Source organism: Schistocerca piceifrons, chromosome 2 (genome assembly GCF_021461385.2).
Source record: "Schistocerca piceifrons isolate TAMUIC-IGC-003096 chromosome 2, iqSchPice1.1, whole genome shotgun sequence".
Classification (NCBI taxonomy): Eukaryota; Metazoa; Arthropoda; class Insecta; order Orthoptera; family Acrididae; genus Schistocerca; species Schistocerca piceifrons.
In genome coordinates this window covers 373,609,445-373,623,628 of record NC_060139.1, presented here as the reverse complement: position 1 = coordinate 373,623,628, position 14,184 = coordinate 373,609,445, and the positions used below count along the sequence as shown (strand labels likewise).

Here is a 14,184-nt window from a genome sequence, read left to right as displayed (position 1 = left end):
AATGTCTGACAGTGACATTATTGTTCAAGTGGTAATACAATAGACATTTTTCCCCCAAGAATGTAAACACATTGCAAAGACAGTTATTCCACAGGTGGCTCTTTTTCAACTAACTTTTTTTCTGTACAGTAGCAATCAAGCCATTAGAAATCGAACTCTTACAGCACCAATTAATATAAAGATGGATTTGTCCTAGTATTTCCAAGTGGTACAATTCCTGCCTATCCCTAAAATGGCTGAGTGGAGTAAAAAACAATTTGTACATGGCCAAAACACACACATACAAGGCTAGTATATTCTCTCGTTTTGACAAACAAATTTTGAAGATAGTATGATGCTTCCACTAGTAGATGTGAGAAGCCTGCATGTACCACACCCCATGTACCTGCATGCAATCTCCTGCAGGATACTATTTCCTAAGACAGAGCACAGCAGCGGAGACTGTTTTTAAAGGAGGGAAGGGGGGAATGAGAAGGGGGGAATGAGAAGGGGGGAGGGAGAAGGGGGGAGGGGACAACTAAGGACGAGAAAAATGCAAGAGACATTGGGCAAGGGAAGAATTTAAGTGAGAGTAGGAAGATTGGCTAATAAAATGAATAAGAAAGGGTGGGGGCACAAAAGGGTGGTGGCCAAGTGAGTGGTGGGGAAAACAGAGCTGAGAGAGGGACTGCCCACAGAATGAAGGAAAGGATATAGATTTCATGATAAAGGGCCTGAACAGAGTGGCAGAAGGCGGGGTCAGCGTGAGTGGCAACCTGTTGGAGAGGCCGAGTGCAAACGGCAACATGAGGGGTGGCAGCGGTACTGGGGGAGAGCAGCGGTGGTGGAGTTATGGGGAGATCAGCAGGAAGGGCTAGGGGAGAGCAGAGGGAGGGTGGGGGGGGGGGCAGAGGAGAGCAGTGGGGAGGGGGGGCGGAGGAGAGCAGTGGGGAGGGGGGGGAGGCAATGAGAGATCCATGAACAAAAGAGAGGGGAGCAGGGATAAGGGGCAGTGCAAAGAGGTGGCTGACAGGGAGCAGAGAGCGGAGTATGCAGGGTGAAGGGGGCAAGGAGTTTGTGAGGGCGGGGCAGGTGCGACCAAGGGGGCAAGGCATTCGTGAGGGCGGGGGAGGCCAGGGGGGCAAGGCATTCGTGAGGGCGGGGGAGGCCAGGGGGGCAAGGCATTCGTGAGGGCGGGGGAGGCCAGGGGGCAAGGCATTCGTGAGGGCGAGGAAGATGCGATGAAGGGGTAAGGCATTCGTGAGGGCGGGGGAGGCAAGGGGGGCAAGGCATTCGTGAGGGCGGGGGAGGCAAGGGGGGCAAGGCATTCGTGAGGGCGGGGAAGGTGCGATGAAGGGGTAAGGCATTCGCGAGGGTGGGGAAGGTGCTACAAAGGGGGAAAGGCATTCGTGAGGGTGGGAAGGGAAGATGAGTTGCCAGAGGCATAGGGCAGAGGGGAGGCAGCTGAGCGAGCGGAAGGTGACCAGCCGCGGTCTAAGGGGACGTGCCTAAGGGGACGTGCCTAAGGGGACGTGCCTAAGGGGACGTGCCTAAGGGGACGTGCCTAAGGGGACGTGCCTAAGGGGACGTGCCTAAGGGGACGTGCCTAAGGGGACGTGCCTAAGGGGACGTGCCTAAGGGGACGTGCCTAAGGGGACGTGCCTAAGGGGACGTGCCGCGGGAGGACTTTTTTTATTTTTATTTATTTCATTAACAGTACAGAGTAACCCACCGCCTTGATATGTAAGGTGGGTTGGATGCTTCTGAATCTAATAGCAAAGACTTCTCATTGTTACAGTCTGTTTGGTATAAAGTTGTTAATGCCTTTTTCTAAATAATATACAGAACATAATATATAGAGATTTCTCTGAGGTTACAGCGAATTGAATGCGTAACAATTGTTAAAATGGTTTCATATAGTTTGTTACTACCTAGTTGATGAGAATATAATTTACACAATGCAAATGTCAAAGAAAAGTAATAAAAAAAGAAAATGTAACACAATGAGCGTGGTTAGGAATAATTTGTAAAATAAAGAGAGCATATTGGTTAGTAATGGCCTATTTCTATCTATTTCAGATGAGAAGTTCTCACAAGGGAACCTCCCCATCGCACCCCCCTCAGATTTAGTTATAAATTGACACAGTGGATAGGCCTTGAAAAACTGAACACAGATCAATCAAGAAAACAGAAAGAAGTTGTGTGGAACTATGAAAAAATAAGCAAAATATACAAACTGAGTAGTCCATGTGCCAGACAGGCAACATCAAGGACAGTATTATCTGATGAGCGCCGTGGTCTCGTGGTTAGAGTGAGCAACTGCAAAGCGAGAGGTCCTTTCTTCGAGTTCTCCCTCTAGTGAAAATTTTACTTTCTTTATTTTCGCAAAGTTACGATCTGTCCGTTCATTCATTGACGTCTCTGTTCACTGTAATAAGTTTAGTGTCTGTTTTGTGACCGCACCGCAAAACTGTGCGATTAGTAGACGAAAGGACGTGCCTCTCCGATAGGAACCGAAAACATTTGATCACAAGGTCAGAGGTCAACCGATTCCTCCACAGGAAAACACGTCTGATATATTCTTTACGACACTGGTGACGGCATGTGCGTCACATGACAGGAATATGTTGTCGACCCACCTAACTTGCACACTTGGCGAATGGGTAAAAAGATTCTTCTGCCTTGCCCGATTTAGGTTTTCTTGTGGATGTGATAATCACTCCCAAAAAAGTGATGAAAACATAAGAGTTTGTCACATATACTGCAACAAATGAATGCAACAGTTTCACAGTCGCACAGTTTTCCCTGTGCTCTGTCAAAACATATGTTTTTTACGTTTTCAAATGTTTCCGTGCGTAGACTGTCAAATTCTGTATATGTCCAAGCAAATCTGAACATGTCCTGGAATTTTGGAGAGCGAAGCTGATTATGTGTGAGTGCCTGAACTTTGATAATTATCTGAAAATAAAAAATTAAACTTTTCACTCGAAGGAAGACTTGAACCAAGGACCTCTCGTTCCACAGCCGCTCACGCTAACCACGGGACCACGGCGCTCCTTAGCTCACACTCTCCTTGATGTTGCCTACGCTGCGCATGGACTACTCAGTTTGCATATTTTGCTTATTTTTTCATAGTTCCAGACAACTTCTGTTTTCTCGATTGATCTGTGTTCAGTTTTTCAAGGTCTATCCCTGTGTCAACTTATAACTAAATCTGAGGGGGGTGCGATGGGGAGGTTCCCTTGTCAGTACAACCTCGAGCTATTCTCATCTGAAATGGTTTGCACTAATGTATTTTTACACAGATCTTACAGATTTAATGCTGTTTGAGCACTTCATACATGGAATACATAAATTACAGCTTCACATGAGAAGTACACTTATGTTTGTAACTTGTTAGTTGAAATAGTTTGTGTCTGTCAGTAGTGGTTTTTTCTTGTAGTGAAGTCGAAGTAGATACTCCATGTGAATTGGTATGGGTGGAAGTTATACTTAACAACCGAACTAAGTTAATAATTGGCTTCATCTACCGACCCCCAGATTCGGATGATATAGTTTCTGGGGACTTCAATCTTCCCTCAATATGTTGGCACAAATACTTGTTCAAAACCGGTGGTAGGCAGAAAACATCTTCCGAAATTGTCCTAAATACTTTCTCCGAAAATTATTCCGACACTGACAATGTTGAGTGTTTATGGAAAAAGTTCAAGGCAATCGTAAAATGCGTTTTAGACAGGTACGTGCCGAGTAAAACTGTGAGGGACGGGAAAAACCCACCGTGGTACAACAACAAAGTTAGGAAACTACTGCGAAAGCAAAGAGAGCTCCACTCCAAGTTTAAACGCAGCCAAAACCTCTCAGACAGACAGAAGCTAAACGATGTCAAAGTTAGCGTAAGGAGGGCTATGCGTGAAGCGTTCATTGAATTCGAAAGTGAAATTCTATGTACCGACTTGACAGAAAATCCTAGGAAGTTCTGGTCTTACGTTAAATCAGTAAGTGGCTCGAAACAGCATATCCAGACACTACGGGATGATGATGGCATTGAAACAGAGGATGACACGCGTAAAGCTGAAATACTAAACACCTTTTTCCAAAGCTGTTTCACAGAGGAAGACCGCACTGCAGTTCCTTCTCTAAATCCTCGCACAAACGAAAAAATGGCTGACATCGAAATAAGTGTCCAAGGAATAGAAAAGCAACTGGAATCACTCAATAGAGGAAAGTCCACTGGACTTGACGGGATACCAATTCGATTCTACACAGAGTACGCGAAAGAACTTGCCCCCCTTCTAACAGCCATGTACCGCAAGTCTCTAGAGGAACGGAGGGTTCCAAATGATTGGAAAAGCGCACAGATAGTCCCAGTCTTCAAGAAGGGTCGTCGGGCAGGTGCGCAAAACTATAGACCTATATCTCTGACGTCGATCTGTTGTCGAATTTTAGAACATGTTTTTTGCTCGAGTATCATGTCATTTCTGGAAACCCAGAATCTACTATGTAGGAATCAACATGGATTCCGGAAACAGCGATCATGTGAGACCCAGAAAATATTAGATACAGGCTCCCAGGTAGATGCTATTTTTCTTGACTTCCGGAAGGCGTTCGATACAGTTCCGCACTGTCGCCTGATAAACAAAGTAAGAGCCTACGGAATATCAGACCAGCTGTGTGGCTGGATTGAAGAGTTTTTAGCAAACAGAACACAGCATGTTGTTCTCAATGGAGAGACGTCTACAGACGTTAAAGTAACCTCTGGCGTGCCACAGGGGGTGTTATGGGACCATTGCTTTTCACAATATATATAAATGACTTAGTAGATAGTGTCGGAAGTTCCATGCGGCTTTTCGCGGATGATGCTGTAGTATACAGAGAAGTTGCAGCATTAGAAAATTGTAGCGAAATGCAGGAAGATCTGCAGCGGATAGGCACTTGGTGCAAGGAGTGGCAACTGACCCTTAACATAGACAAATGTAATGTATTGCGAATACATAGAAAGAAGGATCCTTTATTGTATGATTATATGATAGCGGAACAAACACTGGTAGCAGTTGCTTCTGTAAAATATCTGGGAGTATGCGTGCGGAACGATTTGAAGTGGAATGATCATATAAAATTAATTGTTGGTAAGGCGGGTACCAGGTTGAGATTCATTGGGAGAGTGCTTAGAAAATGTAGTCCATCAACAAAGGAGGTGGCTTACAAAACACTCGTTCGACCTATACTTGAGTATTGCTCATCAGTGTGGGATCCGTACCAGATCGGTCTGACGGAGGAGATAGAGAAGATCCAAAGAAGAGCGGCGCGTTTCGTCACAGGGTTATTTTGTAACCGTGATAGCGTTACGGAGATGTGTAATAAACTCAAGTGGCAGACTCTGCAAGAGAGGCGCTCTGCATCGCGGTGTAGCTTGCTCGCCAGGTTTCGAGAGGGTGCGTTTCTGGATGAGGTATCGAATATATTGCTTCCCCCTACTTATACCTCCCGAGGAGATCACGAATGTAAAATTAGAGAGATTAGAGCGCGCACGGAGGCTTTCAGACAATCGTTCTTCCCGCGAACCATACGCGACTGGAACAGGAAAGGGAGGTAATGACAGTGGCACGTAAAGTGCCCTCCGCCACACACCGTTGGGTGGCTTGCGGAGTATCAATGTAGATGTAGATGTAGTCCACGAACCCGCGCGAATTGTAAATGGTTGCGAAAACACACTTGACCTCTTAGCCACAAACAATCCAGAGCTAATAGAGAGCATCATGACTGATACAGGGATTAGTGATCACAAGGTCGTTGTAGCTAGCTCAATACCGTTTCTTCCAAATCCACCAGAAACAAACGCAAAATAATTTTATTTAAAAAAGCGGATAAATTGTCACTAGAAGCCTTCCTAAGAGACAATCTCCATTCCTTCCGAACTGACTATGCAAATGTAGACAAGTAGTGGCTCAAATTCAAAGATATTGTAGCAACAGCAATTGAGAGATTCATAACTCTTAAATTGGTAAGAGATGGAACTGATCCCCCATGGTACACAAAACAAGTCCGAACGCTGTTGCAGAGGCAACGGAAAAAGCATGCGAAGTACAGAAGAACGCGAAATCCCGAGGATTGGCTAAAATTTACAGACGCGCGAAATTTGGCACGGACTTCAATGCGAGATGCCTTTAGTAGGTTCCACAACGAAACATTGTCTCGAAATTTGGTAGAAAATCCGAAGATATTCTGGTCGTTATGTAAAGTACACAAGCGGGAAGACGCACTCAATACCTTCGCTGCGCAGTGCCGATGGTACTGTTACCGACGACTGTGCCGCTAAAGCGGAGTTATTGAACGAAGTTTCCCGAAATTCCTTCACCAGGGAAGACGAATGGAATATTCCAGAATTTGAAACACGAACAGCTGCTAGCATGAGTTCCTTAGAAGTAGATACCTTAGGGGTTGAGAAGCAACTCAAATCGCTTGATGCGGCTAGTCTTCAGGTACAGATTGTATACCGATTAGGTTCCTTTCAGATTACGCTGATACAATAGCTCCCTACTTAGCAATCATATACAACCGCTCGCTCACCGATAGATCTGTACCTACAGATTGGAAAATTGCGCAGGTCGCACCAGTGTTTAAGAAGGGTAGTAGGAGTAATCCATCGAACTACAGACCTGTATCATTGACGTCGGTTTGCAGTAGGGTTTTGGAGCATATACTGTATTCAAACATTATGAATCACCTCGAAGGGAACGATCTATTGATACGTAATCAGCATGGTTTCAGAAAACATCGTTCTTGTGCAACGCAGCTAGCTCTTTATTAGCACGAAGTAATGGCAGCTATCGACACTCAGGTTGATTCCGTATTTCTGGATTTCCGGAAAGCTTTTGACATCGTTCCTCACAAGCGACTTCTAATCAAGCTGCGGGCCTATGGGGTATCGTCTCAGTTGTGCGACTGGATTCGTGGTTTCCTGTCAGGAAGGTCGCAGTTCGTAGTAATAGACGGCAAATCATCGAGTAAAACTGAAGTTATATCAGGTGTTCCCCAGAGGAGCGTCCTGGGACCTCTGCTGTTCCTGATCTATATAAATGACCTGGGTGACAATCTGGGCATTTCTCTTAGGTTGTTCGCAGATGATGCTGTAATTTACCGTCTAGTAAGGTCATCCGAAGACCAGTATCAGTTGCAAAGCGATTTAGAAAAGATTGTTGTATGGTGTGGCAGGTAGCAGTTGACGCTAAATAACGGAAAGTGTGAGGTGATCCACATGAGTTCCAAAAGAAATCCGTTGGAATTCGATTACTCGATAAATAGTACAATTCTCAAGGCTGTCTCAGTTGGAAAGACCACACAGATAATATTGTGGGGAAGGCGAGCCAAAGGTTGCGTTTCATTGGCAGGACACTTAGAAGATGCAACTAGTCCACTAAAGAGACAGCTTACACTACACTCGTTCGTCCTCTGTTAAAATATTGCTGCGCGGTGTGGGATCCTTACCAGGTGGGATTGACGGAGGACATCGAAAGGGTGCAAAAAAGGGCAGCTCTTTTTGTATTATCACGTAATAGGGGAGAGAGAGTGTGGCAGATATGATACGCGAGTTGGGATGGAAGTCATTAAAGCAAAGACATTTTTCGTCGCGGCGAGATCTATTTACGAAATTTCAGTCACCAACTTTCTCTTCCGAATGCGAAAATATTTTGTTGAGCCCAATCTACATGGGTAGGAATGATCATCAAAATAAAATAAGAGAAATCAGAGCTCGAACAGAAAGGTTTCGGTGTTCGTTTTTCCCGCGCGCTGTTCGGGAGTGGAATGGTAGAGAGGTAGTATGATTGTGGTTCGATGAACCCTCTGCCATGCACTTAAATATGAATTGCAGAGTAGTCATGTAGATGTAGATAGAATATAGTTCATTGCTACTTGGATGCATTATTCCGTAAATACCTTAATACATTTCTGATATACGAAATTAATTGATTATAGCTTTGAATAGAGAAGAAAATATACTTCTGTCTGCACACAATAAGACGAGCAATACATTACTGCTTGCGTGCAGTATACTTTAAACACTATGCAGGATGCCATTGGGGACGTGACGCGGAGGGGATGGTCTGGATAGATGTCTGCCTATTACACATTACGACCCTCTTCAACTTTCGGCGGTCTGTGTCAGTCAACAGACGAGGTCAGCCTGTACTCTTTTGTGCTGGGAGTGTGGAAATCTCGCGTACAGAAGTATGACACAAGTGACACCCAATCACCTGACTACGTTCGAAATCCGCGAGTTCCGCGGAGCGCCCCATTCTGCTCTCTCACGATGTCTAACGACTACTGAGGTCGCTGATATGGAGTACCTGGCGGTAGGTGCAGCACAATGCAGCTAATATGAAAAACTTATGTTTTTGGGGGTGTCCGGATACTTTTGATCACAAAGTGTACTTTCCTTTGGGTGAAACCAGTCCGTGGGAGCAAGCGAATGATAACAGTCGACGCGGTCAAGGGCATTCAGTCATGTGGGGAAACAATCGTCTTGCCATAGTTATGTAATTATTGCTGACGTGTTACATAATTATTGCTGACGCCATCCTGTTATTGTAAGAGTTCCTGCCGTTGCGAGATTCAATTGTTATGGTAAGCCAATAAGTAGCCCTTCAATTTTCCGTCCACGTTTATGAATCGGTATTCAAAAGTGTACTTTGTGTCTGCATCAAAATTCCGAAACGCTCAGTAGCGTGGGCATTGAGTAAAACATGTGATGGAATAAATATCAGATGATACCGTTTCTGCAAGGATGATTCATATTCTGAAACGGCATTAATGAATGAAATTCAAATAAAATTAACGAATGATGACAAATACTTCTCGCAAAAAATACTTGGGGCAAGAGACAATATACGCTTAAAAATCAAAAGATTAAGTCACTAAACAATTTTTAAAAATGTATTTTACTAGTTTTTTCTTCAGGGTCACCTCAGCATTTGCCAAAATAGTTTTATCCGTAACGGAATCAAATCAACGTAATGAGACACACAGGGCTTCAATAAATCTAAGGAGAAGAGTAATTGCTCCTTTATTTCAATGAAAATTTATAATAGGGACCGGTTTATAATCTTTAAAACCAAAAATCTATATTGAATGCCAGAAGGACGAAAAATTCATATTTAAGCAAATTAATAAATGCCGCAGAGATCTGTTTCACTCAGTTGTTTCATTCGACTGAAAAAAAAAGAAGAAGAAGAAAGGAAGAAAGAAAGAAAGGCTGACGTCGAATGTACGCGGTGGACATGTTAGTATAACTGGACGATGTATAATGTGCACCTGAAACAAAGATTATTATTGTAACGACAACTACATCAATTTTAGAGAGAGATTAGTAGTAGTAGTAGTAGTAGTAGTAGTAGCAGCAGCAGCAGCTTTATTTATCCATAGATCTCCTTTTTACAAGGATATAGGGCAGTCGAAGTATTTACAAGTTTAGACCAATTTAAAATAAGGTAATTCATATACACAAGCATTTACAGATCTCTAGTTAAGAGACACTCATTAGATTTACTTCTGGTATACAATAATTTTTTTTACAAATATCTATTAAATAAGGTAATGCCACGCTGTTCACTCATATCTCACTATCAGTCACTGCACACACTATACACACATTGTTTCATAACACTACACACACACACACACACACACACACACACACACACACACACACAAGCGAGCGCGCGCGGGTGACCTCTGGGCCATTTTATGTACCACAACTTTCCGTTTGCCATACTGTAAAACTGAGTTAGCATCCCTCTATAATGAGTGAGATGTTGAGTTCAGAAAGAGGAGGAGGTGTTAGTACTGTGGAATGCATAGCTTGGGGGTAAGTTTTTGTAGAAAAGGAAAAAACTGTAGTGTGAATGTGTTATGTGGAATGTTGTTTTATAATCATTATTATTATTTATTTGTATAATTTTATTTTTACCAAACCCCTACTCAGTTTTACCTAAGTAATTCTTCAATGTATAAAATTAATTGCATAACAGGTACTTTTTAGCTGCCTTTTTAAATAAGTGTATTTTTTCAATTTATTTTATATCTTTTGGTAATTTATTGTTCAGTTTTATTCCTTGGTAGAAAATGCTGTTTTATGTTTATTTTTTCTTGGCAAATGTAAGTCGAGTCTAGCTCTTGTTTCATGGTCATGGACAGAAATGTTTGTGCAGTAATTACCAATGTTATTTTTGAAGTGTTCAACTGACTGGTAAATGTATTCACATGTTGTAGTTAAAATCCCCAGTGTTTTGACCAGATCTTTACAATGAGCCTGACTACCATTTTTGGTTATGATTCTTACGGCTCTTTTCTGGAGTTTGAAAATTGTGTTTACATTTTGTGCATTTGTTCCTCAAAAAAGAAAGCCATAGCTAAGAATTGAGTGTACATATGAATGTATGTAACTAAAAGACACTGCATGTTACACACTGATGGTCAGATTCTAAGGGCATAACATGCAGATGACATTCTGTTTGCAAGTACCTTCGTGTGTTCACCCCACTTCAACTGAGAATCAATGTTCATTTCTAGAAATTTTGCATTTGTTACACATTCTATAGAGGCGCCATCTACATATAATTTAACACTGTCATTTTCACTCTTCTAACACTGACATTTTCACTCTTCTAACTGAAATTTATGGCATTGGTTTTCTTTATTTTCAATGTCACTTTATTGATTATTGACCAATAGTAAACTTCTCTGAGAGCTTCATTTGCTTTCTCTGCAAGGAGTTCTCTCGTTTTCTCAGTGACTACGATATTGCTGTCATCAGCGAAGAGAATTTTTTCACCACGAGTGACACTAGTGGGAAAGTCATGGAGGTATATCAGGAATAGTATTGGTCCTAATATGCTACCTTGCGGAACCCCTATATTAATGTATTTTGGTTCTGATAAGTGTTTTACTAAACATTTAGATGTATTTGAAGTATGTGTTATGTCTACTCTTTGTGCCGTATCTGCTAGGTATGATCAAAACCAGTCATTAGCTATCCCTCTTATTCCTAATGCTTCTAATTTATTTAATAGAATCTTGTGGTCAACTGCATCAAAGGCCTTAGAGATATCCAAAAATATGACTGTGACACACTCATATTTGTTAAGAGCATCAAGTACAACCTTTGTGAATTCTACTATGGTTGACTCCATATTTTTGCCACTTCAGAAACCAAACTGTGATTCGCTTAAAAGATTATATTTATTCAGGTAATTCATTAATCTGTCTTTCATAATTGCTTCTATTATTTTTGAGAATGGTGACAGCAGGGAAATGGGCCAGTAATTTTCAGTATTCTGCATTACCTTCCTTAAGCAAAGGTACAACTCTCGCCTGTTTTTTAACTGCTGTGGAAATGTCCCTAATGTGAAGGATTCATTTATTTTATTTGTTAAGGGGCCTTGTATAATCTCTATGCATTGTTTCAGTACACACACTGGTACTTCATCTAAGCCTACTGACTTTTTATTTTTTAGTTTTTCGACTGTTTTATTTACTCCATTCTGTGGGGTTGGAAGTAACATCATTGTATTTAGCACAACCTTATTTACAGGTCTTATATTTGTTTTGAGGAATTTTTGCTGTAACTCCTCTGCAATACTTTAAAAATGCTCATTTACATAGTTTGCTAAGTGTTGGATCGTTTATTACCTTATCCCCCTCCCTTAGCAGTATGTTATTCTGCATTTCTTTGTCTCTCCCCATTTCTTTTTTTGTAACATCCCACACTGCTTTGCTTTTATTCTATGCATCTATACTATTTTCTCACTAAATGGGTCTTTTTCAGCAATCAGCACCTCCCTATAGATCTTTTTGCATCTATGATAGAAATTTAAGAATTCTGGATCACTGCGACTCTTTTTCATGGAACTGAGGTACTTAGGTGTTTGGGAGGAGTTCTAAATACCTGCTGTTATCCATCTGTTTTTGTGAGATGTTGATACAGACATGCATACTTTTGGAAATGCCTTTTCAAAGTTCAATTTAAATAATGTGGAGAATTTAGAGAATTTCATATTCACATTGGTTTCCTTATACACTTCATCCCAGCTTTGTTTTGCTAGTTCCTTTGAAAAATCTTTTATTTTGATTTCTGTTGATGTTAATGTCCCCACATAGTATTATGTTGACCTTTGCACTTGACGACTTTATCTAGAACTTCTGTCAATTTATTGAAAAAGGTGTCCACACTACCACTTGGACATCTATACACACATAAAATGATTAATTTCTTGGTGATATCAAGCCCTATTAATTCAATTCAAGTGTTACTTATTCATTTACCGTACTTGCTGTACAGAGGTCATGTCATGATTTGAACTGTGTTCCTTTTCTGATATAAATGCATGATTCTCCACCCCTTGAAGCAGTTCTGCATAAGAGTTTGCCTTTCATATGATGATAACACTACATGTTGGATTTCTGTCTCTCTACACCAGTGCTCAGTAACACAAACTACGGTGCAGTTCAAAGATTGTAGCTCAACTTCTAATAGTTATATTTTGTTTTTTAGTGATTGCATGTTTTGATGGAGGATTGCTAAGTCTGTGTAATGCCCCATGTTACTCTTTCCAATTGTGCTGTTTTTTTTGTGACATCTGGTATGCGTGATATTTGGTGTGTTAAAATCTGTCTTGTGAGTGATTGTTTCAGTATCTTTTTAAGTGCTGGAGATATATTACTGGTAGTTCTCCGATGTGTCTTAGTACAGCAATCCCATCGCAGTACAGCAATCCCCTGAAGTTAAAAAGCGCCTCGTTGGCTCCACTTTTCTTGAAGTTCTTTGTGAGAGTTCATGTCAAGCAATCGCAGAGATCGTTCGAAAAGGAAGCCTCTGATATACAGTCGTGTGAAAAAGCTACTTATGCTTCGCCAAAAGTGTCTCAGAATTACACCGTCGCAGTGTATATTGATGGCCTAGTTATCCTACAATTAATTAATAGCCAACTTTTGCAGTGCTGAAATGGCCACTCGACGTTAAATCATGAGCTTTCTGGGGTCACGTTACGTCACCTAGTACTTGGCGCTGCTGGTAAGATGTCATACTCACTGGGTCGTTCTTTTCAAGACTTGTGAAAATGTCTGGAATGTACATAAAGTTTTAATTTTGTTCGTTACCCACTCTGTATGTGTTTTCACGCCTGTCAGACAGCAGGTTGTATAGATTTTACGCCTGCGCTCGTAAATATGAGCTTTTATCTGACACGCCGACCTTATGGGCTGGCAGTGTTCGATTAGTATACTCGTGTTCTTACGAGTTCAAAGCCTGTGCCCAGACACCAATTTCCCAAAACAGTGCGGCACAATTTTAAAAAATGAAAACTCGAAAATGTGCATCTAAAAATGTGATGATTTCCGACCACTGTCAACTGCAAAGCAATTCGCAGAATTTTCAGAGAAGCCAGTAGCTGAATGTGTAGCATCTAAGACTGGTGCTGGACGAGTCTCCGATTTGAATTTTCTTTGTAACGATATATTTTTAAGCTTTTAATTAAATTTTATATTTTTTGGGAAGAGGAAATTACAATAAAGAAATGACGAATCCAAATTTCCTTATGAAAATTAAATCATTTTATTTTCATTTATGGGTCATGCTAAACAAAATCTGATACAGACATGTGAAATGATATAAATACATCACCAAAACTCCAGAATAAATTTTCACTCGGTAGCGAGTGTGCGCTGAAATGAAACTCCCTCACAGACACAACCACATTAACCTACCAGGAAGTTTCATCAGTAACATTGGTCCATTTCGCAAGCGTTTAAACACGGAATCAAGAAAGAATAAATTAGTGGGCATTAGCAATAAACAGAGGAGATACAGAGTGAAGTTCACTCTGGATTACTACTGATGTATGTAAGTCATTTCGCACGTCTGTACTAAATTTTAATTTGTTTTATATGACCCATAACTGAACATAAAATGTTATTTTCATTAGAAGACTATGATTTATTATTTCTTTATCATAACTTCCAACTGTCAATAATAAACTCTCTCAAGAATAAAAGCTCACATGGGATTGATGGTATTTCCAGCAGGTTAATAAAAGTTTGTTCCCAAGAAATAAGTGGGATTCTTAGCCACATATGTAATAGCTCTCTGAAGCAGGATATTTTCCCAGATAGACTGAAGTATGCCATTGTTATACCACTGCATAAAAAAGAGGA

General features: G+C 41.2%; 1 protein-coding gene across 1 annotated transcript in view; it reads right to left on the bottom strand.

Annotated features, from left to right (window-relative positions):
* The window catches only part of LOC124778016 (prominin-like protein), a 519,332-nt gene that overhangs the window by 272,979 nt on the left and 232,169 nt on the right, over positions 1-14,184 (bottom strand).